This window comes from Ornithodoros turicata, chromosome 5 (genome assembly GCF_037126465.1).
Source record: "Ornithodoros turicata isolate Travis chromosome 5, ASM3712646v1, whole genome shotgun sequence".
Taxonomy (NCBI): domain Eukaryota; kingdom Metazoa; phylum Arthropoda; class Arachnida; order Ixodida; family Argasidae; genus Ornithodoros; species Ornithodoros turicata.
In genome coordinates, this window is record NC_088205.1 from 17,604,368 (window position 1) to 17,629,267 (window position 24,900).

Consider the following 24,900-nt stretch of genomic DNA (forward strand, 5'->3'; position numbering starts at 1 on the left):
AAGGACGTTTAGGGTCGTAGTTTTCTGGCAACGTTTCTCTCTCTCTCTCTCTCTCGCTCTTTTTTGCTACCTCTAACGCTGTCCAATAGATTCTCCAAAACCATGTGACCTGCATAAAAAGTGAGCTGACAATGGAGTTGAAGTTTAATTATTTGATGCGTAATACGTGACTCACAGTCATCCATCTGTCCTCGGACAGGTAGAGAACTGGTGATGCAAAAGCTCCAGTACGCATCGCGCAGGGCAGCTGATCACGCACGTGTTTTTGAGTCAGCTGAGATCTTACACCACAGCCTCCAATGGAAACCTGTGGGGTTCCACCTGTTTCTTTCGGATGACGTATAAAGCAAATGTTGTGTTTTGCAAAAAAGGAACTGCGTTGTTATACTTCCCTGCTTTCGTCGCGTAGGAGGTCTTTTTGGTTTTTTTCGCAATGCTAGTCTCTGAAGAAAAAAAAGAAATATACATAGATACCTACCGTATTTTCCGGTGTATAACGCGCACCGCAATGTTGCTACAAACTTCTGTACTGCCACTACCATACACAATAAACCAAATAAACCAAGGCGGTGTATAATATATGCATATGCTTTATTTGAAATATTTAGTTTCGCGTCCCTTCTCAATCACTCCAGCCTTCTGAAATGAATGGAGGATTATTGACTGCGCAATAGCATCCTTAAGCAGCAGCATTTTACGAAGTCCAGCGCCCTTTCGCCGGTTTTGTCCACTGACCCCTAAGGGATTTGAGAGAAACTCACCTGCACACCCTGGAAGAGGCTAGACTTCGCACGTCACCAACCAGAAAAGGAACTCCGTAGGAAAATATTTCCGTGTATGTATAACGCGCACCGGTTAGATAACGCGCAGGACCTCTTCAGAGCACTTTTCTACTGCACCGGAAAATACGGTATAAATACGGTATATCTTCCAGCACCGGAAAATACGGTATATCTTCCTTTCTGCCTTGCAACAAACAGTTTTTATAGTGTTTAATAAGGGGAAAAAACACGGTCTGGAAAGTCTGGCGGAAAACCCAGGAAAAACCTGAGACTGCACAGACGGTGGTAGGATTCGAACCCACTACCACCCAGTCTTCAGCACGACCTTGACTACCAGCAACGAAACACGATTTTTCATGCTTTTCATGCTTTGAAAAAAGATGCTTCGGTGTGTCCTTTGCGCAAAATGTGTTTGTGTTCCTAAAAACAAATACTACACTACCTCCTTATGCCTAATTTTCCACCCCATTTCGAATTTGGAAAACGAACGCGCAAAATTCAAATTCTGAATCTGCGTCCGTTCCAGCAATCCCACCTGGGTATCCACCAACTTCAAGACGTCATTACAGGCGTCTGCGTTTTGTTAGTGTCCTTTATTGCGTGTAAAGAGCAGCAGCTGATGAAATCACACCTACAGCGGAATATTAATCGAAATACGCCGGTGGCCGTGGTGAGACTGAGCTATATGAGCCTACGATTTATTTGTACACAGGCGACAATCTGCTCGATACCTAAACACCAGACGACCCTCGCTCGCAACTCAAGTCGACGAGTTAGGAAAGGCGCGAAAACTGCCGTCGGAATATATTTATAGGCACCCTCCCCTTATAGGCGGTCAAAGTGGCTTCAAATTCCATTGGTGGAAAGGGTAACATAGACAGACGGAGAGGGAGAACGACTCTGGCAACATTCCCGCGGTTGCAGACGCAAAATTTGCAAACATTGCGGCCACGCACTCTGTTTTTCTTGGCCCGCATACTCGGAGGATGGTCACCCAACGAGTCCGTTTAGGGGGCAGGTTGAACGACATCATCGGTCGTCCCGTGAAAGGCCGCTGGTCGGCAGAGTTAGCGTCAAGTCTCGGCGTGCCACATATGCAGCAACATGTTGTATGTACGCAGGGTTCTGCGTTTTCGGTTTTAATCGAAAAACACCGAAAAACATACGCCGGGTAAATTTTCCCTCGTTCGGTTTTAACCGAAAAACACCGAATACAGAGGGACATTTCAGGAACGATGACAGAGATAAATTGCTGCGCATGCCCAGCAAGTTGGTGATGCAGATTAGAAAACCATACAAAAAAAAAAACGGTTGCGAAAAATGTCAGTTTAATTTTTCGTTAGCTGTAAAACGCCACCGCAGCGAACAACGCCATGCTGAATGAGCGTCGTGCGGAAATTACATTGTGATTTCTATTCGCCGATAACTGTCGGATAAACCATGTACACGCCAGGAGAAAAATCGAAAACGCCGATTTCGTGAAAATCAATAAACACCGAAAAATAGACATCGAATCCGCCCAAAAATAAAAATCGAAAACGCGTTTTACCGGAGCAATATGATATATCTCTGAGCTTTGGAAAGTGTGCCGGAAACACGGGTGGTGGCATTCGAACTCTTCTCTTGACTCCTCAATGGAAAATGGTTCGAAATTCCCGAAAATTATACTTTCCCTTTGAAACGGAAGTAAAGCCCGGCGGCATTGTTATTTTTCGCGGTATCGTTTTATTAATGCCGCGGCTCTTCATTCAGATTCTCGCGAACGCTCCTCGTAGTTCTCGGGAAATATCCTTACGAGATGCTGTACACGTCAAAACGGTTCTCTATTGTGTAGTGGCGAAATATTACCCCAAACAAGATGTTGCTAACGAACACACCTTACATTAATTCCAATGATCGTGCACCTCAGCATAAATTGTTCGTTCCTCGAATGACTTAATTCGAGGAACAATTTATGCTCGCGAAGACCTTGACTGCTTAGTAGTCATTACCGCGTAATATTTGTTGCGGTTATGAAACCAGCCCGCAGTAGGATCCGTCAGAATGAACATCGTACATGGAACTCATTTCTCAATAGCCTACCTCACTCTGATTGCAGAAGCCAACGTTTATAGAGAGACAGGGGCGTAAGGTAATTGGGGTAGATTTACACGTAAAGTGTGCCAGCCTATTTGTCTGGCGACACGATAATTTTGACCACCTGGGGTTCTTTTGACGTGCGCCGGAAATCTCCGACACACGGTGCTGGAAGCAACGTTTACCTCCCCCACATTGCTACCGTCCGCGGCCTGATCGATCGAACCCGCGACCTACAGATTTTTTTTTTACTTTCGTGTTAGCGCCGCGAAGCAACTGTGGCTATGAGCGGCGTACAGGTGTAGACAGATGGAGAGAGGACAGCGGGAAGGCGTGGGGTGAGAGGAGGTTAGTATGCGTCCTGGGCCGACTTCAGGGGGAACTGTGCCGACATTCGTCTGGAAAGTCTTCGGAAAACCCAGGGAAACCCTCAGACAGCACAGCCGGTGGTAGGATGCGAACCCACCACCTCCCAGTCAGCACGACACTAACGAGCGAGACGCCTTAACCCACTCGGCCATGCCGCTGGTGAGCTACAGATGCATGCGTCCTATTGGGGAGGGGGGTTATAGGTTTATTGCAAAGAGAAAAAAAATAAAGAAAGAGGGGAAAGGTTAGCCTGACTCCAAAAGCCGACTTGCTATTCCCGCGTAAAAAAAAAAAAAAAAAAAAGAAAAGAGAAAGAAAAGAGGCGCAGTCACAGGCTCAGTGCGAGCCCTGTGTCAGTCAGTTCGGATCGGTGAGACCGAGGCTGGATGAGCTCAGTTCTTGCTTTCTACTTTTTACTGTCTCGCACGCGGTGCGTGACTTTTACGGCTAAATCCGGCTTTCCACTAAATATTCGACAAAGCCGGTTCAATTCGGATCCGGTATCTTCCAACCTTGTCGCTTTTGGTCTGGATCGTCTAAACCCACTTTTCTTTCTCGGTACCTTTCAGCTCGCACGCGGTAACTGAACGCATACACAAAACAATCGCGCATTTCCCCCTATTGACGCAAATCTGGTACGATGTAGTGCTGACCAGGGGCCCTATTCTCGTCAAAGTAATCGACCTCGATTACTTTGTGTCTCGCCTGTCATTGGTCGTCACGCCTTCTTTACGTAACGACCAATGACAGGCAAAGATACAACAAAGTAATCGAGGTCGATTCCTCTGACGAGAATAGGGCCCCAGACTGAGTATAGCGTGCAGCCCGATTTTAGACTCCGAACCTGTGAACAGATGATCCGTACTTTTGAAATCATTAGTACTCTGTCGCCTAGTGATGCCGTTCGTTCGATGTGAATCGAAACCCATAATAGTCCTATATACGTTGTGGGTTCTGCAAAGCGAAATAGTCCATATACAACGATTTTATCCCCATCGGATCCACCGGCCTCAGTGTATTGACTGGAACGTCTACGGATCCCAAGGTAGCGGGTTAGAATCCGACCGATGACGCCAGTGACTTGCCTGGTGACGCCACGAACTATATAGTTCATTATCTGTCGGAGCCAAACAGCACGACGCGACCCAGCTTTCAGAATCTGCCGTGAGACTAGACGCTACATAACCGCCATTTTTCAGAAGGGTCGCTAGATGCCTTCCCTCGTCATCCATACCTCGTCGGCGCCTCCGAGATCCCCGGATGCTATGTTGCACCAGAATAAGAGCAGCTCTCAAAGGGTTGGCTCAGTTTGTGTCTCGAGCCAAAGAAAGCCACACTTGCCAGTGAAGGCTAAGGGGTGAGGGGGAAAGAACCCTTCTTCTCAATGTCACGACTATTTTAGAACACAGACGGCCTCCGCAAGAGGCTCCCTATGCGGAAAATGTTATATATATATATATATATATATATATATATATATAAAGAGGGGGGGGGGAAAGCCATTAAAAAAATAGGTAAATGATGCTAGACGTGTTTGAAATTCAAACTTACAGTTAAGATGGCTTCTATGGCTGCACGTAGAGAAACAGATACTCATTGAACGATGCGACAGCACCAGATATATATATATATATATACAGTCACACATTCAATACGTGCCTGCAGACAATTTCTGGGAACGCAGCACACATTGGCTATCTTCTCGGGGAATGCCGGACAATATATGTGTGTGTATTTCTACGCGTGTGGAAACCTTCGAAGGTACTGTACGTAAATACACCCAGGGCAAGTAGGGTACAGGAAAAAGAAAAGCAGCAGCATTGTCCAATGTGGATGGCGATAAGACTCTCAAAACGGAACATGTTATGGAAAACCAAAAACTATGTGTTGTCTTCGGATATTGACTTTTCTTGTTTTGTTTCTGTTGTTGTTGTTTTTTTTAAAGTTTTTTTTTTTTCGTAAAACTGAGAGTGAGGCCGGGGGGGGGGGGGGGGGCGTGCCGCCCTGCATGACGGGCGGGGACTCGTCGTCACGCGCTCCGCACGACTCTCGCGCGTGACTCACGTATAGTTCGAATTTGGAAACACTCAGAATCCTGGCTGTGTGTCAACTGCCGCCCAACCCACTCTCGTAACGTTGCTCATTTTTCTTCTTCCTCTAACTCGGCCTTCGCCAAGTTACCGTGGCGTCTTCAGATGAGCAAACGGTAGCCGTCTGCTAAGGTTTCACAAAAAGCAGACGACGCACGTCGCCTGCATGCGCCTGCCGAAGCAGACGACAAGGCTTTCGACAAAGCAGACTATACCTATCTATCTGCGAACTTGGCACAATCACCTTGTCGTCCCTACCAGGCGCATGCAGTTATTAGAGAGCGGTGATGAAGATGTCTGTAACCATAAACGTCTTTATATGGGGCTGTCTGTGAGACGATTTCTGTTTGCGAACTGGGCTTCGCCTAAATATGGCTGTCCTTTATCTGCGCGTATTTATGGTCAGGTGCACTGGGTCTTTCTCTGTTGAGACGATCAGCTGCACCCTTATCACGGCAAGTGATACGCACGAAGAAAACACGGCGATTACCCTGATCGAGTCACCCCTCTTGCAGTTACGTAACTCCCGTGGGAAAGTCACTCCTCCGCTATAAGCGAGCTGTGCCTTGCACACAGTTGATGCTGCTTCTGCTCCATCACAGTCAGGTCTGTCACCCTAGATGGGCATCCTCACGAGGACAACCTCACCTCACTTCACGGACGTCGGGGAGAAATTATCAGAAAAAGTCTGAAGTGAGGTGAGGAAAACTTGGAGAAAAAAAGATTGAGGTGAGGTGGGGAATAGGAAAAATTGGGCATTTGCCCACGTCTGCTCGTAACGAGAAAGGGAAATACTATTGCTATAGCGCCACAATGCTCGACATAAAAGGCACATTGTGGAATGTCGCTTTTCTTCTTCGATATATTTTCCAGTGCTTCCTCCATTGCTATTTTGTTCAAAAAAAAAAAAAAAGAGAAAGCCTTTTCACCACAGTCGCACCTTCTCCGTGCGTATTGGTTATGTGCACAGCGAACTGAGTATAGCTTGCTGACAAAGACACTCCGTAAACTTTTCTACTATCGTTTCCGTACAAATATGGTTATATTTCCACGTTAAATACATATTGCAGCACACACGCAGCACCGCACTTGAAGTATTCTTAGTGGGACTTCTTTGTGCTGGAGCCCTTCGTGAGAAAGGCGCCAGGCACACAGTTGGTTGTACGGCTTCCGTTTCAGACATGGCGTCGAAGCCTCCAGCTGCCGTACAGGTGTGCAGCCTGTGTAGCCTATTCTGTTTACCAAACTTTTTTTTCCTCTCAGCCTCGTAAGCGCAGCTGCACTCGCGTCCCGCTGGCGCGTCTATAACATGCCGCGCTCACTGCGATTGGTTAGTTTCCTTTTTGAATGGCGCTCCCTTACTATGTTGTCGTCTGCTTGAACGAGCAGGGCAGGGAATTTCTGTGTGCTTTGTCTTTTCCTTTGCCAAAATTACCGGCAGTGTAGCGTGTACATTTAAATGCCGGTCCCAATTGGATTACATTCCAAACAGAAGAAAGACGTGGCCCGAACCACTCCAATTTAGTTTAAATTTCAGTGAAAAGAAGTCACGCGATAGTAAATAATTATTTCGCTCAATCTGCGTGTCTGTGGGTAACATTTCAGGCCTTCGCATTTTGACGGATAACCCTCTCAAGGCGACTGCAATCGTCCGCAAGAAAGAGCACCAGATATAGCGTGCGTGACCCAAATATAAGTCCATATAAAAAAATAACATCATTAGGCTAGACACCAGAAGCAGGAAGTTATGTTTCAAAAGTTACGCCGTTTAGTTCTCGCCCCATTGAAACGGTCAAAATGAAAGCATCGCAAAACAATCTGCATTGCTAGCCAAGGCCAGCTGGAGCCAGAGCCGAAGTTCATAGCCATAGCAAGAAAAAAAATTAAAAAAATAAAACGTTTATATCTTAATTGATAACTTCTCCTGTTGCTTCTCTTGCACGACTCTCTAAACTGTGCCGTTCCAAATCGGGGTGGTGTTAACACAGAATAAACGATAAGTAATAATAATAATAATGTTTATTATTATTATACGAGAAAAGGAGGCGAGCGAAAAGCCAGATAAGTGGCTTGACGGGTAAAGTAAATGTATAAAGTATAAATCGCAAGCCATAACTCTAATTCGGACGTAAGCGACGTGGATACGGCACCCGATCGTTGTTTCCGGATCGGCCAACACCATCACCCCTCATGGCTCCAGCTGTTTGGCGGTGCCTCACACGGCAGTGCGTAGCTTTCTTACGATCATTACGAGACAATGAACAAAGGGACGGGTTCAAACTCGACAGCGTCTCATGATAGCGGAGAAAGAAGGACCCAAACAGTTGGTCTATTGTTTTACATATACGAGGAGCGTCGTACTTCTGCACCGGTTTTTTTCCTACCATCATAATAAACGTCGTATCGCAGGTCAAGACGACACTGGAAATCGGAGACATGCTTGCTGACACACGTGATAACTTACAGCGCGACGACTATGTATCATAACACGGTCGTTAATCAGTGATTTGAGAATTAAAGCGACAGCGTTTAGAGGAGCCACTATGTCCGTCTGTGATGTACGTGCAGATTGTCTCTAACTCAAGGTTTCATTTAACAGGTCTCCATCGCTTTTGAGATCGACGCGAGAAATGAACCGAAGACCGTATCGAGAATTACTAAATCCCAAACTAAAAAAAAAAAAAAACTATCTATAATTACTAATTCTAACCCAAACTCCCACACCGAAGTTAACGCACCAAAGCAACACGTACCATACCACTGATTAGCTAGGACTGCAAATGCCGACTCTGAGAAAATTAACTCACGTGAGTACCACGTGACTTATCATTTCTTTCTGCCAACCGCGCAGTTGGGGGCCGTAACTAGGGGTGGGTGCGATTACAATTGACACATGGTATCGCACATGTGAGATCCGCGGCCGCATCCGCACTAGTTCAAATACATGTATCCGCCCCCGCGCACACCTCTAGTCGTACCTGCGACCCAAAGAACTCGCGTTTCATCTCGCCCACCACTTTTTCCGTGCGTAAAAAAGACTTCCTCCTCCCCTTTCCCGAAGCACGGAAAAAACGTCGCGCTCTTTCTGGTTGTATCCAAACAAAAGATGCCTCACCGCGCGACCACCGCCCTGCAGACAAAAAAAAAAAAAGAACGAAAAAAACGAGCTTTCCGGCTAATGTCACTGACCGCGGAAGCACGTACATACAGACAGACAGGTTGAAGCTCCCTTTTTTTCGACTCTTCCGTGGCGAGACGGAATAGCCAAGGCCAACGTCCTGAAAGCGGCCATTAAACCCTCCACAGAGGCGAAATCCTCGGATTGCCTTTCCCGAGAAGCACAAACGTGTCCGTTCCACGTGAACGTCTCTTCCGCTTGCATGCACGCAAGTTACTTTCTCGGAAGAAAGTACGATAAAGGGTTGTGTTTTGACAACCCCCGAGCGTCAACAGTTGTGAGTACCAGCCAGTGAACGACCCGCAGTCAGAGCCAACTGCGTAGAGAAGAATATCGTTCGCTTCCGCCTTGTCTTGCAGGGCACCGTCTAGACGCCTTTCATTGCACCGTATCAAATGAACATTACGGCTGCGCAGGATGAAGATGGCTCGTAGGCTTTGGGTACAGGACAGCAACGCGTGTTTTGGGTCGGGAACTTCCGCCTTTTCGGTTTTAATCCTAAAACATACGCCGGGTAAATTTTCCCTCATTCGGTTTTAATCGAAAAACATCGAATACAGAGGGACATTCCAGGACATGACAGATAAATTGCTGCACATGCCCAGCAAGTTGCTGATGCAGATTGAAAAACCGCACAGAAATACCATGGTTCTGAAAAATGTCTGTTTACTTTTTTCTTAGTCGTAGAACGCCGCCGCAGCGGGCAACGCCGTCTTGAATGAGCGTCGTGCAGAAATTACATTGTGATTTCTATTCGCCGACGACTGTAGGGTAAACAAACCATGTACAAGCCAGGAAAAACACCGAAAAACGCCGATTTCGTGAAAATCAATAAACACCGAAAAACATACGCAGTATCCGCCCAAAAATGAAAACCGAAAACGCTAGAAAAATATTTCGGATGGGTTCTGTGGGAACTTCACATGGGGGAGGAGGATTTCATCTTCGTTTCCCTCTCCCAAAGGGGCGGTTTCTAGGGGGGGGGGGGTTGTACTTTCGAATCCCCCTGCCTACGCCAGTGATCAGGAATTCAGTTATATTAGGCGTTTGCAGTGTATGTGGCGTCTGCAAACATCGCGTCTCGAGGCTGTACCCAACTGCTTCACGTAATAAAGAACGCGTGTGTACACAGCATCGCCGCGTTAGCTAGTGGTAGCTCCAAAGTCACGCTAAAGACCAGGGAGGGGGTTCGAACCGGTAAGTTTTAGCTTTTCGAGGCGGGTGTCGACACAGATTCCCCGGAAGTAGGCCCACGACGCGTACCCCTGTCTCCCCTCTGTCATTTTTCCACGTGTGCACACTTCCCACAGTTGCTCCGCGGTGCTAATACGCGATAAAAAAAAAAAAAGAGAGAGAAAAACAGCCCTTCTGTGTGCACACAGGGAGGTTCTTCCTGCTACCGCCCGCTCAATAGGTATATCTGGTCTGCAGAATGCAATGTCTAACTGGGAATTATCGTGTCTCGGTTCCGGTATTGTAGAATGTAAGAACTTTCTAGTAACGTAGTAGGGTACCTCGGGTACGTTTCTCCCGTGGCTAAGAAGATCGCCTTCCGCGCCGACGCTATTAGGTGACCTGAGTTCAGACTCCGGCTGCGCTGTCTGGGTGTTTTCATTAGGTTTTCCTCCGACGCAAAATCTCGCCATATCTCGCACGTATCGTCTGTCGTCCGCAGCGCCGGCTAAAGAATCGCTCAGATTCAAAACGAGCATCAGGTAAGTGAAAAGACAGTTGTGGAGACGGCATATCTTACGCCAAGTGCGTGGATACGGTATTATTGCTTCCGTTAACGTTAATGGCAAACTGTGTTCCTTTCGGAGACAGCAATAACTGTCCTTGCCTCTTCTTTATTTTATTTTTACTTCCCTGCGATACACGCATTTCCTTCTTAAGCGGCTAGAAACAGAAAGGTCATTAAAGTGAAACGTCACACCTCCAAACAAAACCTTCTCTTCTCAACTTGATACGTCACACTTTGCTCTAAAACACGTCATCTTTCCAGAAGGGAAAATGAGGTCTTTGCTGTAAACAGAAACGATAAGTTGGTATTGGCAGATTTTGATCTCGTGCGTGAGACACCCAGGAAGTGGACCATCCTGATTTCAATGTATTGTCACGAGGCCATCTCTGTTTCCTGCGCGATTGGACGGGATACGTTCCTTAACACGTGACGCCTTTGTCGTCACGTCAGTGGCTAAATGGATGTGACGTTGTTGGTGGGCGCGTCGCGTTCGAATGGGTCGTGCGGTGTACCTCGATAGCGATCTACATGCGTCACGGAGGTCACCAGCACCCCCTAGTGTTACGAAGAACATCTCATCTTCACCGGAAGGTGAATGCTTTGTCGGATACAGATTGCGGTTATCTGCACAAATATTACGCTGACGCTAGCGGTGGCGACGCTATCTCTTGCAGTGGTAGGTCACGCGAGTGTATAACGTTGCTCTCGTGTGTGTTGGGTTTGGACCTTGAGCGCTGCCTATCGTTATTTTTAAAATGCTAAAGCGTGTAAAACAAACAAACGCTTTAATGATGTTAATATACCCGGTACAAAACGAACTCAGATATCCACGTGGTCCCGTGGGTGGCGTGACGTCACGGATCAGAAATCACGACACGCTTTCTGCCCACCCCTTTGTCCAGACAACCACGTTTTCCGCAATAAATATTCGAATTTACGTATTCAGGCTCATACATTTGAGATGAAATGATTTCTGCTTCCTTAAACAGTATCAAACAAAAAGACAAGCAACATAGCTCCTCCGGATCAGCAGCGCCACGTGCTCCATGGAATATTTTCAAAACTTGTCAGTATATTTATGACCTTCAAGCGTAATCCTTAGCTGCATCCGCAGTCGAATGTAGGTATATTTACTGCGGTGTTTCGTGTGCTGGTGAGTGGTGGTGCCATAATGCTGTGGGCCACGTGCAAACGAGACTGACGTGACAAACATGGAACGACGTTAGTGTGCCGTTCCTGCCACGCCGGAAAAAAAGGTAAAAGAAAGCTGAGAGGTCTCAGAGGACGCCGGTTAGCTGGTGAATATCCTTAGTGCCTACGTCCCCGAGTTCAATGTCTTTTTGTGTGTGTGTGTGTGTGTTTTGTACTAACAAAAGTGCCTCGATGCTGGACATTGTGTCGTGCAACGCCACCACTCACTACGGTTTCGAGTGGATCAAACACGGACGTCAGCCGGCGACGTACTACGAGGGCATGTCAACTACGTACGCACATACACGTAAGTAGTTTCAAGGTAGTCCCATAACCACGCTGCTGAAAGAGCTCGCCGCTGTCGTTCCCTCACAGAAGTGGGCAACGTCACGACTACCGCTCTGGAGGAATGATGCGTGGCCCGTTTGCATAAGAGTTTAGTACGAGTCTCAGACTGAATGTCAACAGCCTTGGCAGTGCATTGAGCACGCGCTCACTGCTCGCGCGGGAAGCGCTGCCAAAGCTATTGAGAATGAGCCTCCTGCTCAGCTCTTATGCAAACAGTTAATTGAGCGCATAACACTAGATTCCTCGCGTCGCCTATACTATCTTATGACGACGAAAACGTAGGCATTTCCTGCCTGATAAAACGTACAATATTTTCCTACGATCCAGTAGCATTCGAAGTACGCACAACGGCTGCTTCTGCGAACATACCAATTCCTCCGTCATGAATCATATAGTGCAGAAGGCGAGGTAATGCCCGACCTCGAGCGTTATCGCTCGCTTATCACCGTAGAAATGGCCCGTAATGTGTTTCGCAGTCGTCAGTGTCGTACCTTCGAACGCCAGAGGAGATATGGGCATTCACAATTGTATGAGTCCCTGGGAGCGGTGTACTCGTGAAGTGTTGTTACTTGGCAAAGGTTACCGTAGCCACTATGTCGCTGCGAGGTTCCATGTTTGGGAGGAAATGTTTCGATCGAAGAACGCGGGCTGATCAAACAGGCATCACCGGTGGAACTCTGATTTCCCTTCAGGGTTATCTATTTTCTCATCAACTTATCAAGCCTGGTGGAAACGCAGCACACACAACAACGAAACGCACTCATCCTCGACATAGTTCATCGTACGTTAGCGTCTTTGCGTACGTAAGAGATAGCGTTCGTGTTCTGCGCACTGCGCGAGGCCCTCTTTCTGCTATGGGCATGCGCAGAACAATCAACGCTATCTCCTACGTACCCAAGGCGATAGCGTACGATCTACTAAAACTCTCTATTCCCTCTCCCATTTTCTCCACCCACACGGAGACGGTCGAGGCGGTGGGCATACTTACTAATTAACGCCTGTAGTTTAGTAAAAGAGAGAGAGAGAACAGTCCAATTCGGGGGGGGGGGTGCACACTTTATTGAGTAATTGAATATACTAGACCCGAGATCATCTCGTGTCTGCCACGAAATGTAGTCCGCCAATGCTAACAGAATTACTCCGCCGGAGGAAATATAATAATGCACCGCCACCAGAAGCCATCTTGGGGTCGACGCACTACTTATCACGGCGTACGGCCAGCTGTTGCAACCAGTAGGCACAAGCCTAGAGAGGGGCTTAAACGTCCATACTTAGGTTCGAACACGTCAGAAAGACGACACACCGGCAAGCACCAGAAAAAAATAAAATAAATAAATAAAGAACGAAAGCATGGACGTTTCGGAGCCCATACAGGTTCCATCATCTGAATAAACTCGCTCGTTCACTAGTTATTGAACAAGGGGGTGTAGCAATCCGAAAGTGGACCGGGGTGTTCGTTCATACACCCAGGCCCGCTTCCGGATTGCTACCCCCCATTCAATAAATAGCGTCGAAGGGACGAATGCCTGACGGTTCATTCTGATTTTGACACCCGTATGGGCTCCGAAACATCAATGCTTTCAAATTGTTTTTAGCTCTTGCGTATGGTAGGTGTGTATTTGTTACTATTTTTTAAGTATCCCCGAAAGAAAGTTGTTGTTCCTTAATCGTTTGTTAAGCGGCAGCGATGATTTCGCACTATACACTATAAGCACGGGTATCGGGAGATACTCCCTCGAGTGACTATGTAAACGGTAATATCGTTCATGTCCGCTGTGATTTAATCTTTATAATGGCATAAAAATGACGATTCGACCATTTTCTCCGTAATTGAATCTCGGTTTCGATTAGTTCTCGTGCACCGTTCCAATGTTTTTCCGTATCACGCTTTTACGAAGTTGCGGAGATTTGTTCGCTGGTGCTGCGAGATAATTGAAAGGGATATTGGAAACAGTAAACTATTTCCGCCACAAGATACTACAGGTACGAAGCGATTAGAGAAGAGCGACAGTAAGAGCGAAAAAGAAGTAAATTCTCAGTGCTCTCTTAAAATATCGTTTTGTGGAAGCGCACGCAGTAAAGGTACCTACCCAAGATATTTGTTAAGTGATGTAGGCCACGATAATAATGGAGACACGAGGCGTGCATCATGTGGTGGCCTCGGAACGGAGCCCGTTGGGAAATGGAAGGAAATTATGATAAAGTACTTGCCATTAAATGTACAAAACAAACTAGAAAAGTCTCACGCAACTTGTTGGGCTTTGTAAACAGACACTTGGCGCGTTTTAGAGGCCCTTTAATCACGCTAGTCATTTTTAGTAACAGCCGTCAGATTTATGAGCCTGGTTCATATATTTTCGGTCCTCCTGTTTCATGAACCTCCTCGCAAGACACAACGTTGGAAATAGCTCTTCTGTTTTATCTGCACTTGAAGTTGCACTCTCTTCCTTCAACTACCACTTGCAGTTTAGTCCAAAAACACTTCACCAGATAGATAATGCGACAATGTTCCGCCTATATATTCTGCCTTTCCCTGATCGGCGTAGATAACAAACCTTCCTGCTCAGGGAACATCTTATGAGAGAAGAATTCCGCACATGAACGTATTCCACTTCCATGATAAGTGAGGACACCGATACCGTCGTTTAGATTGACTTTTTAAGGAGATATTGGGAATATATCGTTTATGCGTTTAGTTGCGAATACAATGCTGAGTCATACAGCAAATCTGAAGCAACATATTGTGTGGTCTTCTGGCTGTACTTAGGGGCGTTGGATGGAGGGGGGGGGGGGGGGGCTTTAATGTAGATATCTGAGTAGTGGCAAAACAAATAGCGTGTGATCGTTTGGATACATGATCGTGATCAAGACGCGGAAGTGCCTCCGGCTGTACCATCTGAAGTGTTCCCGAGGCTTCTGATGAACTTTATAAGTGTAAAGGTCTGAAGTGTAAATATTAGAAATGAGTCTGGCTTTATAGGCCGCCTGTCGGTTCACACAAGCCCCAGTGCCTTCAAAGCCTTCTTCCATATCAGTCTCATAATCATTCCAAGGCGAATTCTATCTCCATAAATGCATGGGGTGTGCTAGCAAAGATTATAATCTTTACTCTCTCCGCGCGCGAAATCAGTTGTGCACCGTTTATCAGAAAAGGAGCACGTTTGCAATTAGAGATCAGCCGAGCGTCTATATATAAATATGGCGCGACCTTCAGATAAAACTCAATGCGACGCACGTCATAAACAGTTTTGGGCATTACAGAATAGGTGTAATCATAAAGGAATATACATATGGATACGAGTTGGGGATTTCCCAGTATCTTGTCCGTGTTGGTCCAAAAATTGGCCAGAATACGCAGGGTGCCGCAGATAACGAACCACACTCGCTACGCATAGCGAGAAATTAGGGGGAGGAAAGTCAAAGAGCGGCCGGGACTCGAACCCACACCTGTGTGACTGCCAGGAAGAGGGAATTGGAAAGGAGGCAGTTCCCTCCCTCATCTTTCAAGATCAAAATTGATGTCATGATAGATAGGATCACCGATGCCGCAACTAAAGTTGGCAGAGCTTGAGAAATTAACGGGACCACTTGAACATTTCTTTTGTCTAACCTAATGGGAGTCTCACCTGCGGCATGGCCGTGTGCATACTTCCGTTAGAGGTCGCCCCAAGGTCGTGATGAACGTTGTAGTGCTGAATTGGTGGCATCGCTGACCGACTGTCAGAGGGTGTGGGTTCGAATCCTACCACCGGCTTCTCCCTGGGTTTTCCAGTTACCCCTGAAGCCGGCCCAGGACGCACCCCCCACTCATTCCTCTCTCCGTCTGTCCACCTTTGCACGCCGCTCATAGCCACAGTTGCTTCGCGGCGCCAGCACGGAATAAAAAGGATTCTGAGTCTCGTATTTCTTCTGAACTCTGTGTGTGATGTGCATTTGTGTTTCTCGATACTTCATCGCGTGCGCTATTTCTTGTGCCATAAAGCACCAAAGCGTGCGCTATTACAGCATGATGTACAAAAAAAAAAAGAAAAAAACAGCTACCTCATCATCATCATTACAACATACTTCATTTCGAGGATGGGGTCTGCACCATGTAAGCACGCGAAAAGTGGTCATTTGCTTTTTACTCCGGGGTGAGAGACTGGGCCCACCTCGCGGGCAACTGCATCGACAACTTTCTGAAAGATTCTACAGGAAGGCACAGGGAAATCTTCAGTTGTCACAGCCGTGGGTAAGAGTCTATCCTGCCACCTCCTAATCTTCCGCATAACCCTTGAGCCACCAGTAACGGTCGGAATGTGCATCCACAAACTCGGTAGTAGCTCATAAGCACCAAATGCTCATAACCTCCAAACGCTCAACCTCCAAACGCCCATATGCACCGAAAAAAAAGTTGGTGGTTTTGAGCGTTTAGTGGAAATGAGCAGGAGCCTCACTACACATGCACGCTATCAAAAAAAAAAAAAAAAAAAAAAAAGAGCGAGAGAGAGAGAGAGAAAAGTACAGAGATCTGCTCCCCTGCTTAACTTGTCTAGGTTTCGAAGGACTTCTTCGGTTACATGTCTGTTGCAAGAACTAAATTTAGATTCACCTGCACAGAGGCGAAAAGTAAATAAACTAAAGCTGTTCTTTCTCCTATACAATGGTTAGTTGATTACAAACAATAATACATTGTTAAAATTTGTCCACATTCAACGGGAATAAATCATTGAAAAACGTCATTTGTTTATTTTTTATTTATTTGCCAAAAATGTTTAATACTTGAAATCATGGCCGATGGACGAATATCAGCATGGAACGCCGTCTGCTCCATAGCGGCTAAAGCTACTTAAACGAGTGAACATCAGAGAAAACGAGTAGTAAACATAAACTGAAGAAATAAACTGAAATAAAATGAAACTGAATCCACCGGTTAAAACAAAATGCCGGGAAAATGCACCAACCAAGACTACACAGAGGGCACAACAAAGGATATATAGGATTATCGTGATAACATATTTTTTTCTTTTGAATGCGCCGCTTGAGATTGTCATGAAGATAATAAACGGATAGCGGCTAAGAGTGATTCCGGAAGTGACTAAGAGGCCCTTTGTCCATTCTAGACTAAGGTAATGTTGGGATAGCCAGTCAAACACAATGCCCAACTGGTTAAGTGCTGTTATCTTTTTAATCGTATCAGAAATGAGGCATAGTCACAATTAACGCAATAGGCTTATTATCGCACCTAGTCATGAAGACAAGAGGATCGGCACCAACGAATATGCCAAACGGAATATTTTGTGCGTCACATGCATTTGCAATGGCGTTTCGGACACGTGCTGACGCTGCAGCCATGTCATTGCCCCAATAGACCTAATCGAGTTGCTCGCTAATCCGGTCAAACCCAGAGAAATCTGGTTTTCTTAAGGGGAGTGGTTCTCCTTGTGGGGAATGTTTTCGGATTGCTCACTCAGTGCCAGGCTCCGAGCCTAATGTCAGTGTGTTTCGCTGAATGGATAAATATTTATCCGTAAAACTCTGCTCAGCAATGTAAAAAGTGCCCGAAAAAAAATTGGACGTTCCAGATTTGTTTCCGAATGTCAATAAAACTTAAAACTGTTCTCTCCTACGAAGTATGAATAACCTTTTCTTTTTACGATTTTTTTTTTTTTTTTGATCTGGCGAGGGGGACATCGAACCGAACAACAAATTTCTTACGAAGTTTAAGATCCCAATATGTCCTCAAACGCTCCCAAACTCCCAAAACAGAACTCTCCCACACAATACAGCCAAGGCACACCGTTATCAGTCCCGATTTGTGGAAAGTGCCGGGCGTACGCCTTTTTTTGAGATTTATTTATTTAGGATACGGTTGACCCGCCGAAGGGGGTGGTTACAGGAGTCAGCTGGCATATAAAAAAACACTCCAACTTTTGTACAAAACCGGAAAAATCCCTTGCACTAACAACACTCTCGGGAAGACAGTTCCACTCGCGAATTGTTTTTAGATAAAAGGAATTCTTATACACATCAGTACGGGCATAGTATTCCTGTAAATGAAGGTGATGTTTGTGTCTGGAACCCATAGTAGTCTTTGACCAAGCAAGCGACAGGGCGCAAGCTGCTGAGTAGTTGAAAAATGAATTTAAGCCGTAATGTCTTGAATTGTAATTCTATATACAGGAGGCAGTCTTGCTCGGCGGCACAGCCTAGTAGCAGATGTGCTCGCTCGAAAATCCCTATAAATGAACCGAGCCCCTCTTCTTTGAACACTTTCTAATTTCTTTTTGTGACTGACAAGATATGGGTCCCAAACAGTACAAGCATATAGCAATATTGGTAGGACAAGTGATTTGTACGCGTTCAGTCTTATACTTCAGGCGTTGATTGCCATAACGCTCGTTTAAGCTGGAACAGTCTTCCCACTGCTTTTGAGATAATTAACGCAACTGCATAAGTGTCACAAAAAGCCGTACTCCTACCGTGTTTAACAAATGAGGTAAGAGAACGCCGTCATTCGCGATGATGATGGTTGGCTACGAGCGCCCTATGCGATCAATTTCTGTTGTGAAGCCAGTCACTTCTACCCTTTGGGGGAGAACCGAGAGGTGCGGATTCACCCAACCTGCCCTTTAGGACGATCTAATCTCTCGTTAGGTAATCTTAAAGGGAGGCCGATATAAAGGAATATCGCTTTCCAGATGAACTAGAGTGACCAGACGTCCTAATTGAGGTTTCAGTTGTGTCCCGCTGTTCCACCAGCCTGCCTGTGGGACGGCGTTTTGTCCCGCTTTGGTTGCAACGAACAAGAAAGATGACCAAGAGCGCTTTTGACCACCGGGCGCCTCTTCCGCGGCTCGTATCTTTTCTAATGACCCATTCCATATAGTAGTGAAAACTTTGTCGAAACCGAAGCTCGTTTGTGCACGCTTTGCTCAGGAAGCTGCCTCGGTGGGAACATGGTCTCGTTTTAATCATTATTAATTACTATGACTTACTGATAATGACAAGTCACCGCAGCGCCAACGGTGATAACGGTACGGAATGCAAACTGTGCGAAAGGTTCGAGGCGAGTGTTCCCTTTCATGTCAGCGTGTCCAGTCAGTATAGTTTGTGTGCACAAAGTAGTACGCAAAAATACAAAGAAAATGACTGTGCATACCTAAGCCACGGCCCCTCGATCGCTCTCTCCGCTCCGTTTGAGAAGCGATCGCGGGGCCGTGTCTAAGTACAATCTATTTTGCTTACACTTGCTCATATACCCAATTTCTCCCCCGAGTTCAATTCATACCTTATAACCCTAGCGCACCCGGAGCCAACAGCACCTTCTGGTACACTACGTACACGGCCTACTACCACTGTACAACACCACAGGTTGTAGAACCGAACACGAGACAAACGCATTATTCCATATCTGTTAAAAGAAAAGTTATTAAACTCGAGAAAGGAATACTTACATAGTCCATATCTGCACGCCTGTAAGGCATGGTGTGCCGCGACGTTATGCTTATTCTTTCCGCGTTATCGATTAAAGGGGTTCTTATACATTGATTGATGTGGTTCACTACATCATGTACACCACAGTATTGAGGGGAAAAAAAAAAATTTTTTTCGCACCTGACTAGATATACGAACCCTCGAACACACGTACAAGTTCTGACGTCAGAGTAGGGACCGCCATCCCCATTGGTGGATCTCTCCTGTTCTGCGACGACGACTGCAATGATGTCAAAGCCGGACGAGGGTTCTTTTCTCTTTTTTTTTCTTTTTTTACCGTGTTAGCGCCGCGAAGCACCTGTGGCTATGAGCTGCGTACAGACGTGGACAGAGGACAGTAGGAAGGAGTAGGGAACAGGGGGTGGGGGGGGGGGGGTTACTATGCGTCCTGAGCCGACTTCAACGGGATAGATGAACTCCAGTACTCGCGGTGCCGATTTTGTTGGAAAACTTGGTATGCGGGTTAATATCGACGCAAATCATAAATTTCATTTCACATCACTCTAAAATACTATAGCACCCCGTTTTGGCTTCGAAAAAGTATTTACACTTCGATATGTTCCACCAGTAACGCGTATCAGCTGTCTCATCCCAAGGTTGCGGGTTCGAATCCGGCCGATAAAGAGCTCTCAGATGGACAAGGTTGCTCTACAGACCAGCCACTGTGGCGTCGCTCATGATCACTGTTGCCTCGCTGTGCAAAACAAACTATTACCCTTATCATCCAATGTGTGTCTCAATTGCTCCCATAGGATGAGCAAACAAAGCCAACCAAGGGCAGTCGTCGTAATGAGGAGTAAAAGCGGATTTTAGTCCTTCGACGTGACGTCAGTATGACGTAAACCCGGGTTCCAGTACCCTCAGGGCCAATGATCCTGGTTTCGTCATTTCCCTGTCATCGGCGTGCACCTGAGGCGAGACGCGCGAGATAAAGGGGATACCGATAAGGATATTCCCCGCGCCCTTTAGAGTGTATGATCTGCATTTAGAGTGCCACAATGTCTGCTCCAGATTGGCCACGGCAGACAGCTGCACGTCCTGAAAGTTTCACCGGCGTCTGTCACTGACGTGTCGTCAGGTGCCGTGAAATGTGTGCAGACGGATAACGGCGAATCGTTTTAATGCCGTCGATTGTCCCTAAGAACACGTGCTCGCACCATTAAAGTCCTAATCTGATAATTATTTGAGCAACCCTCCTGCAAGTTGTTTTTCTTTTGCAAAGGAGGAAGGTTGCTCGAATAATGAGCACAGTTGCACTTTAATGACGCGAACACGTGTTCCTGGACAATCCGTGACATTAAAACGACTCGCTGACGCTAGCTAGCTTAGTGGGAGGTGACCCGGGTCCGGAATGCGGCACCAGCTATGCTTTTCCCTTGTTTTTCTCAAATGCTGTAAGGCACGTGTCGGTACATTTTGCCGTGAAGTCGACCCAGGACATGTCGCCATGCCGGCAGGCAGGCCACTCGACAGTAACACGCCACAAAAAAGCCCGGGTGTAGGAAAAAACGTCCCCTGGAGCAAATGTGCCCCGCAGAAATCGTCCCCGCAAGAAAAGTATCAAGAAAATAGTTTTCGTCAAACGGCGCGTGCCTATGCAGCTGTGGGTAGCCCCCCCTCAACCGCATGGTGAACTGTCAAAAACAAGCCTAAACTAACCTAACCTCTGAAAATGAACTTAGGACCCGGTTCTAACCTAGGTTCCCACCGGGACGTTTTTTTCCGGGGGACGTTTTTTCCGGTACGATCTTTCCGGATCCCAAAATGCCCAGCTTATGTTGCAGGATGTCAATGCCTATTCGTCTGACAAAGCTGAAAAGGTACACAGTGTTGAAACGAGCAAAAACTGGCTCGTCACGTTACTTTTCCACACTGTTGACGTCACTGACATAGCGAGGGAGGTTCGAGATCAAGTGCAGTGCAGGTGAGAACACTGCACACGATGTCATATTGTCATCTTGTGAAACATATCACACTGCATACGTTACAATAAGCAGGAGTGGATCTTCTTTCTCGCTTGGACCTTCTTTCCTTATGGATGTTTCTTCCGTATGGATCTTTATTCCCTCTGTCACGTGACCACTTTGGAACTTCTTTCTGTTGTACAGTTGCAGTTCGCATTGCGACATGGCTCCTTGCGTACATGTTTTCCTCCTAAGAAGTAATGTAGTACCTATCCGCTGCATGGTTTGCATTCGTCCGTGCCTCCAGCCAACCCAGCGAATCAGCTACGAGCTCTTCAAGCCCTCATCACATTTTTAACAGCAACAGGGCTCCTGCGTGAGCTCTGAACATTCCATTCACCATTCCCCCTCAAGCGATGGGATAGGTTGCCGCCTCAGCACGAAACATCCGACTACATCGTCGTCACTTAAGCACTCCGAGTAGGGTTCTTCGTTTTCGGGTTTTATGAGTTTTTAAATTATTGAGGGGAAAATCGGGTGCTATTTACAACCGAGAATTCGGGGGAAATCGGGCGCTATGATGTCTGTTTGATATGTCTCCAGGGAAGTTTCGGGTGAAACGAAAGGCATATGAAACAAGCCGCTGCTGTGACACGGGGACGAGAAACAATAATATTTATATTTCCGCCCGGAACTAGGGTAGTGAATGACCACGGTATTCAAACACTTGCCCGAGCTCCACAAAAGCTCGTCTTTGACTCTTGCAGGAGGTGATCATAAACAGAGGACAAATAGGTTGTCACAAATAGCTGTCTTTGCTGATATTATGATTTACTTTTCCGATAGTTTGCAGAGAACGACAAGTTGAAGGACCACAAGAATTTCGGGTAGATATCGGGTTTTATCCGAATTCTTGAAAACTTGTTCGGGACGGAACTATCGTGAAAAATCGGGTTTAACCCGAAAACGAAGTACCCTAAGCACTCGTTGTTATTATTGTTGCTTACTGTATTTCATGAATTATTCACAATCAATATTTTTAGAATAAGCAAATATTAATAAGTAATAATATATCCTTAATATGTAAACTGCAAAGAAGATGGTATAAAAAATCGGTCGCTAATACCGCCAACAAGCCGTCTGCTGGTTCCCTGTGCGAATGACAATCCGTCAGTTCAGTCGAAGCGATTCCGATCACCCGGTACTTCTCCTGGTACTTCGAGAGTTTCTGGATCGAAAATGCTATCATCAAAGACATATGGGGCCAATTCAAGAGTACCGGGCCTCGAATCACGAACATGGTAGAAGACTGACACAACGGCCTACTGAGTCGAATCGACAGCCGGCACCCCAGTTTGGCAGAGCTGTTGCAGTGGCTTGGAACTTCGCAGCATGTCACTCAGAGTCGGATGGATGCTCTGAGGCTTGATCCCCTCGCCATGGGAAGACCACAGTGCCCAAGCGTGCTTCGGAGGAACAGACTGTTGCTTTCCGAGATGGACAGATTAGCAACGTATGTAGCAGAGCACGTCCCCACGTTTCCTGATGTTATGAACTACTTGGACTCAATTATTGATATCGGCGTGCAAGTTAGAGATATCTTGAAATGAGTTTGTGGCTGTCGGAATGCAATGACACCTTGCTGCAAAACGAAAGACTACTCAATTCGTGTCCGAATAGTGGTGATTCACAACGGAGCATTTTCTCCCTTAGGATGAGGAAGCTGGGGACTATTGCAAAACTCTAATGTGCGTGGCTCCAAATTTTTGCGAATCTGACAGAAGGCAGATATGCCGTACGGCCTGACATTTTTTGTTATAGTTTTCAGCATCATCGTGGTGGGGGGGGGGGAAGAAATAAGGTTATATATTTCTTCAATAACTCGGGTGTAATCGGGTTCAGCTCGACCTGATTCAACCCAGTTCTGGCGAAATCTAATTGAATCAGGTGCGATTCCTCGGATTCCTCTGCATAATACACGTTACACACCAGTAGACACAGAACATTCCGCAGTGTCTTTGTTTCGCGTGGCGGTTTTAGTGTGTTGTACAGGTCGCGTCCTTCAACCGAGTGGGATTACACGGGCGGATTCCCACAAGTTCTGTGGTCCCTGGTTCCCTGGTCCTGCGGTCTTCGTGGAAATATCGGGTGAAACTTAATAAAAACTGGCGCTATGATACGATGGCCCGCTTATTAAGCATTCTTTTCGATCCGATTTACACATTCACGCGCTTCCTCGCTTGGATTCCTTTTCCCTATTGACCCTTTTGCCGCGTGGATCTTCTTTCCCTATGGATGTTTCTTCCGCATGGATCTTTTTTCCCTTTAGATCTTTTTTCCATCTGTCACGTGACCCCGTTGGATGTTCTTTCCCGATGGATCTTTTTTCCCGTTGGATCTTTTTTCCACAAGCGATTCTGGACGTGCGCTGCGATGGAGGGGGGGGGGGGGGGGGGTAACTCCAAGGCGTTGGGTACCGACTTCTAAAAGTGTGTGGAACTACCCGTAACAACAAAGTTGCGGAGTTCCCCCTTTAAGCATTGCTCAAGAAGAGAAGATGGTCAAAATCATGAGTAAGCTAATAAAGGAAGGACGGCTCCAATATGCATCTAGGCGATCGCCGATCAACGTGAACTATATACGCGGTGCTTTGCCTTTGCTCTACGCCACGCACGAAAGCAATTTCTGGCGCACAAACACGCAAGAAAAAGAAAAGTATCGCGTTACGATGCAACGACGATTACATAATCGTAGAATCAGCATACATCTATGAGAGCACGATTCCTATAGCACCTGTTGCCATGATAGCAGCTTGCAATGTTCCCTGGAAGCATTATCACTGCGTGTGGACAGAGAAAGAGATATTACAATAGGCACGCGAAAAATGCGGCTGCTTTCTTTTTAGAAGAGGATAAAGAACGTCTGGCCTTGAGTGCGTAATTTGATGTATTTTTTTATGTAGGCTACGTTATTGAATTATTGGAGGTGACTTATTATTCCATTTCACCACGCATTACCGCCAGTAATGGGGTACAGTATCGCCCCTGGCGATGAAACTCCCCACTCATCGTCATTTAAATGAAATTGTTTTGTTGTAAGCTCATCGACAAAAATTAGGTCGGGTTGCAATAAGGTGATGCTGATTTGGGGGAGGGTCGAAATAAATGAGAGGAAAATATTGCTACGCTTACGATAAAACGAGGAAAATGTAGGGAAGAATCACCATCAAAGCCAGTAAAGTGCAGGAAACAATATAAAATAATAAAGGGAAATTTATAGGGCAGTGTCGCTGTAACGAGAGATAATTTTAGGAAACAGTCGGTTAATCCGAGGAAAACAATGTACTCGTAAGAGTGGCAATAAAGTGAGGAAATTTAGGGAAGCGTTTATTTTTTTCCTTTCGCGTTAGCGCCGCGAAGCAATTGTGGCTATGAGCGGCGTACAGATGAGGACAGATGGAGAGAGGACAGCAGGAAGGAGTGGGGGACAGGGGAGTTAGTATGCGTCCTGGGCTGACTTCAGGGGGAACTGTGCTTAGGGAAGAGTTCATAAAGAAGTAAGGAAAATTTAGGAAACAATTGACGTTATATGAGGAAACATTGCGGGAACCTAGAAAGACTGAAAAGTCACCGCAGTGTAAAGAAAGCTGAAGGAAAAGGTCGACGTAATGTGAGGGGAAAACTTAGGCAAGGTAGAGATATAGCAAATAACTAGGAAAGAAGCGATACCCTCAAGTTCACGAAGC

At 46.3% G+C, this 24,900-nt stretch overlaps 1 protein-coding gene across 1 annotated transcript in view; it reads left to right on the forward strand.

Moving 5' to 3' along the window:
- Positions 1 to 11,371: 11,371 nt before the first annotated feature.
- Positions 11,372 to 24,900, forward strand: part of LOC135394142 (PAS domain-containing serine/threonine-protein kinase-like) — a 225,496-nt gene continuing 211,967 nt past the window's right edge. Inside the window, exon 1 of the mRNA XM_064624685.1 lies at positions 11,372 to 11,734. The gene's annotated coding sequence lies outside the window, so the exon portion shown is untranslated. The remainder of the gene's footprint in view (positions 11,735 to 24,900) is intronic.